This window comes from Neovison vison, chromosome 3 (genome assembly GCF_020171115.1).
Source record: "Neovison vison isolate M4711 chromosome 3, ASM_NN_V1, whole genome shotgun sequence".
NCBI classification, from domain to species: domain Eukaryota; kingdom Metazoa; phylum Chordata; class Mammalia; order Carnivora; family Mustelidae; genus Neogale; species Neogale vison.
This window is the reverse complement of record NC_058093.1, coordinates 195,751,839-195,757,704: the sequence shown is the minus strand read 5'-3', so window position 1 is coordinate 195,757,704 and position 5,866 is coordinate 195,751,839. Positions and strand designations below refer to the sequence as shown.

Below are 5,866 nucleotides of genomic sequence, written 5' to 3'. Positions count from 1 at the left end.
GTAATTGCAGGGTTATAGGGAAGTTCTATTTTTAATTTCTTGTGAAATCTCCACACTGTTCTCTAAAGAGGCTGCACCACCTTGCATTCTCACCCACAGTGTAAGAGGATTCCCCTTTCTCCACATCCTCTCTAACACATGTTGTTTCCCATCTTCCTAATTTAGGCCATTCTAACTGGTGTAATGTGCCATCTTAATATGATCTTAATTTGAATCTCCCTGATGCAGTGGCAGTATCGTAGCCAATGAGGTTTATCCGAGGCACGATTATTGCTAATTGAATCTCCCTGATGCCTAGTGATGATGAACATTGTTTTCAGGTGTCTGATAGCCATTTGTATGTCTTCATTGCAGAAGTGTCTGTTCATATATCCTGCCTATTTTTTTATATTATTATCTGTTTTGTGTGTTGAGGTTGAGGATTTCTTCATAGAACCTGGATATGAACCTTTTTTCTATACGGTCATTTTTAAATATTTATCATACTCGGTGGGTGGCCTCTGGATTTCTTGAACTGTTTCCTATGCAGTGCAGAAGCTTTTGGTTTGGATAAAGTCCCAGAAGTTTATTCTGGCTTTTGTTCCTTTGGTTTGGAGTCATATGTTTAAAGAAGTCGCTGTGGATGATATCAAAGAGATTACTGCTCTAGGATTCTGAAGGATTCCTGTCTCACGTTGACGTCTTTTATCCATTATGAGTTTAACTTTGTGTATGGTATAAGAGGATGGTCGAATTTCATTCTTCTACATAGAGCTGCTCAGTTTTCCCTGCACCAGTTATTGAAGAGACTTTCTGTTCTCCACTGTATATTTTTTTCCTGCTTTCTTGAAGATTATTTGGCCATAGAGTTGATGGTCCATATCTGAACTCTCTACGGTGTTCACTGGTCTATGGGTTTGTTTTTATGTCAGTCCCATGCTGTCTTGGTGATCACGGCTTCATAGTAACCCTTGAAATCAGGCAACGTGTAGGTCCCAGTTTTGTTCCTCTTTTCAGCAATTCTTAGCAATATGGGGTCGAAACTGATTCCACACAAATTTGAAGCGTGTGTTTGTTCCAACTCTTTGAATGATGCAGGTGGGGTTTTGATTGGAATGACATTGAATGGATCGATTTCTCTAGGCAGTATAGACATTTTAACAATATTTATTCTTCTGATCCATGAGAATGCAATGATTTTCTGTCTTTTCAGTTTTCTTCCATTTCTTTCATGAGTGTTCTCTAGTTCCTCGAATACAAATCTTTACCTCTTTGTTTTGGTTTATTCCCAGGTTTCTTATGGTTTGGGTGCTGTAGTAAATGGAATTGATTCTCTAATTTCCCTTTCTGTATTTTCATTGATAATGTAGGAGATACCCACTGATTTGGGTACTATGATTTTATATCCTGACACATTATTGAATTGCGGTATGAGTTCTGAGAGTTTGGGGGTGGAGTCTTTTGTGTTTTCCATATCAAGTATGTCATCTGTGAGGAGAAAGAGCTTGACTTCTTGGTTACCAACTTGTATATATTTTTTTTTCTTTGTTGTCTGATTGATGTTGCTAGGTCTTCACATCCTATGTTGAACAAGAGTGGTGAGAGTGGGCATCCATGTCATGTTCCTGATTTCAAAGTGAAGGCTGTCAGCTTTTACCCTTATAGGATGGTATTCACTGTGGGTTTTTCATAGAAACATTTTATGAAGTTGACGAATATTCCGTCTCTCCCTATACTTTGCAGTGTTTTAGTCAGGAGCGAATGCTGGATGTTGCCCAGTGCTTTTTCTTCACTAACTGAGAGGAACATGTGGTTCTTCTCTCTTCACTTCTTAATTTGTTTTATGACATTGATTGATTTGTGAATGTCGAACCAACCTTGCAACCCAGGGATAGATCCTCCTCGGTCTTGGTGGAATGACTGCTTAATGTACTATAGGTTCCTAGGAGCTAGAATGTTGTTGAGAATCTTAGCATCTATATTCGTCAGTAATACTGGTTTGAAATTCTTTTTGGTGAGGTTTTTGCCTGGGTGTAGATCAGGGTAATGCTGGCTTCATACAAAGTGTCTGGATGTTTTCCATCTGCTTCATATTTTGGAAAGAACTTCAGGAGAAGAGGTATTAGTTCTTTTCTTAAAGATTGGTAGAATTTCTAGGGCAACCTTCGGGTCACGGGGTCTTGTCTTTTGGGAGGTTTCTGCTCACTGTTTTAATCTCGTTACTAAATAGCAGTATATTCATGTTGAACATTTCTTCGTGGTTCAATTTAGGGATTTTACAGTTTTCTAGGAATGCATCAATTTCACTACGTTGATTAGCTTATTGGCATATATTGTTTTTTTTTTTCCAATTTCTTTTCAGTGTAGCCGTATTCATTGTTTTAGCACCACACCTAGTGGTCCATGCAATCCGTGCCTGCTCTATTACCCACCACATGTTTCCCCAACCTCTCACCCCCACTCTTACAAAGACTTCAGATTCTTTTTCAGAGTCTATAGTATCTCATGGTTTCAATCCCCTTCCAATTTCTCTCCACTCCCGTCTCCTCTCCATCTCCCCTTGTCCTCCATGCTATTTGTTATACTCCACACTGAAGTGAAACCATATGATAATTGCCTCTCTCTGCTTGATTTATTTCACTCAGCAGAATCTCTTCCAGTCCTGTCCATGTTGCTACAATAGTTGGGTATTCCTCCTTTCTGAATGGAAACATAATACTCCATAGTTTATATGGACCTTCATTATCCATTCTTCTGTTGAAGGGCATCTTGGTTCTTTCCACAGTATGGCAACCGTGGCCATTGCTGCTCTAAACATTAGGTTACAGATGGCCCTTCTTTTCACCCCAACTGAATATCTGGCATAAATACCTAGGAGTGTAATTACATGGTTATAGGGAGGTTCTATTTTAAATTTCTTGAGGAATCCCTACACTGTTCTCCAAAGAGTCTGCACCAACTTGCATTCCCGCCAACAGTGTAACAAAATTCCCCTTTCTCCACATCCTCTCCAACACATGTTGTTTCCTGTCTTGGGGAATTTGGCTGTTCTAACTTGTGGCAGGTGATATCTCAAGGTCGTTTCATTTTGCATCTCCCTAATGGCTAGTAATGGTGAGCATTTTTTCATGTGTCTGATAGCCATTTGTATGTCTTGGTTGAGGAAGTGTCTCTTCAAATCTTCTGCACATTTTTTGATATGATAATCTGTTTTGTGTGTTGAGTTTGAGGTGTTCTTTCTAGATCCTGGATATCAGCCTTTTGTCTGTCCTGTCATTAGCAAATATCTCCTCGAATTCCGTGGGTTGCCACCTTTGTTTTGTTGACTGTTTCCTTTGCTGTTCAGAAGCTTTGGATCTTGAGGACGTCCCAAATGTTCATCTTCGGTTTTGTTTCCTTTATCTTTGGAGACATATCTCGAAAGAAGTTGTTGTGGGCAATGTTGAAGCGGTTACTGAGTATGTTCTCCAGATTCTGATGGATTCCTGCCTCATGTTGAAGTCTTTTATGCGATATGATTTTCTCTTTGTGTATGGTGTCAGAGAATGCTTGAGTTTCATTCATCTACACATAGCTGTCCCTATTTTCACACCACCATTTACTGAAGAGACTGTCTGTTTTCCTCTGTATATTTTTTTTTCCTGCTTTGATGGTAAATAAATATACCTTAGAGTTGTTGGTTCATATCTGAGCTCCCTACTCTGTTCCACTGGACTATGGGTCTGTTTTTATTGCAGTCCCATGCTGTCTTGGTGATCACAGCTTTGTAGTAACCCTTGAAACCAGGCAAAGTGATGCTCCCACTTATGTTTTTATTTTCGGCATTTCCTTAGCAATACTGGGTCTCTTCTGATTCCACACCAATTTTTGGATTGTGTTTGCTCCAGCTCTTTGAAAGATATTGGTGGAATTTTGATCAGAATGGCATTAAAAGGATAGATTGCTCTAGGCTGGACAGGATCCATAGGACAAGGCCAAGGAGGGGACCACTGCAGGCCTAGGAGATGGAGTTGTCATCCTCCCCGGTTCCTCTTTGGTGGCCTATGGATTCGTTGGGTTGGCCTAGAAGTCCCAATCTCCAGGAACAGAGTCAATGAGGCTCTAGACATACAGAGTCTTTTAGCACTGCCTTAGGGGTCTGTGGTTTGCTCGGCAGTACCGATTCATGCCATTGGATGGCGTGGTGAGTAGTGGTTCCCAGAGCTCATGAGGGTGCAATGCTGCTTGCCCCCAGAGGGGGCAGCGGCGAGCTGCCGTGGCAAACACACCAGAAGAGCTGACTGCGCAGCCTGCTTGTTCTGAGAGCAGTGTTGAGGGGCAGCAAGAAATGTGAGGTATGGCTGTCTGTTGTTCCTGGACAGAGTGTTGAGCTGAAGCCTCTGTTTCCACATACTCAGGAATGGTGGTAAGAATTGCTGGAGTCAGGCCCCCACAAAGTCAGCACTGGGGCCCATTGCCAAACGTTGATCAGAATGTGCTATCAGGATGGTTCAGGATGGCCCTCCTGGTAGGGCACTGGATATGGGGGAACTCAATTCAACCCGTGGGGCCTTAGGAACCGAGGGGTGGAGTGTCTGTTTGGAAGAGTCTATTTGCTTCTCTAAAAAGGACAAGGGCATGGGCCGGCTTAGAAGGAAGTGGATGAGCATTTAAGAAATAAGCATGTGTCTCTCCTCCCAGGAATCGGAGCAGGCGTGTAGGCTTTAGGTAGGAGGTGCCTCCATATCCGCGACTGACAACCATTCTTCGCACTGGCTCCATGAGACCTAAAGTCTGGAAATCAACATCTGAATCCATCCTGCAGCTTGTCCCAAGACGTCAGCATTCAGAGAAAACAGCAGGCCAGTGGGGCACAGTGGCAAATCCATGCCAACACGGGAGGTTAAAGTTCTCTTTCACCCCAAATATTCTGGGTCTTCTCTCACCTCCAGTGGAGACAAAAGTCCCACGAATGTAGCTGTCAGCCATGGATGTATGTGCTAGGCTTCCTGAGCATCCTTATAAAGAGCACTTGGCAGTGGATCTCATTTTCTCTGCTTCTTTCTGGCTCCCAGACATATTTGGAACATCTCTTTCCTAGGCAATCCATTAGATTCAAAAAGAAAGATGAGATGGACTCGGTGTGTGTTTGGGATGTAGACTACGTTCCTTTTTCGAACAAGGTTGATTCCATGGGTTCTAGGCTGTGGTGGAATGGCCGGCATCTAGAGAGAGATGGCTGTTTGTGGTCAGATAGAGGCTCGGAGGATTGCATCTCCTTTGTCCAATGGGATGGATCCTAATTGATTTGTCTTTTTTATCCAAAGAGTTCCTATGAGGGCAGAGGGAACATTCGAAAGAATTCCAAGGAGCCTTGTAGGATTGAAAAGGGCAGCTTGACTTTCTACTTTCACTCAGTGGACCATCTACAGAGTTGGCCATGGCATCCTTTCTCTGAAGTAACATGGGTGGTGAAGTCAGAAGAGAGTCTTTGGGAATTCCCCTGGATAGAGGCATTCTGATGTCTTCCCAGGGCATGGCGTCAGGAACTCTGGGTTGATTTTCTGGGGCTGCTTGCCGGACACTGTCTGAGTCACGTTATCCCCCAGGTTTTCTGTTTAATCCTTAGAAAATTTCTGGCAGGGTAGGCTCTGCTTCAGGAGGAACGCTCCTGCACTGTTGGTGGGCATGTGGGTTCTTGCAGCCCCTCTGGAAAAGAGCACGGTGGTTCCTCTGAATGCTAAAAACAGAAAAACCCTAGGAAACAGCAGTTGCCCTCCTATAAATTTCCTAAGAGCACAAAAATGTACAAAAATTGGGATACAAGCACCGTGATATGGGCACCAGCATTATCAACCATAGCGAAACGATAGAGTGTGTCTCAATGTCCATTCGCTGATGAGAGATA

At 42.8% G+C, this 5,866-nt stretch overlaps 1 pseudogene; it reads left to right on the top strand.

Annotated features, from left to right (window-relative positions):
• The first annotated feature begins 216 nt into the window (after positions 1–216).
• On the top strand, positions 217–343 carry LOC122903736 (annotated as a pseudogene).
• Positions 344–5,866: the final 5,523 nt, after the last annotated feature.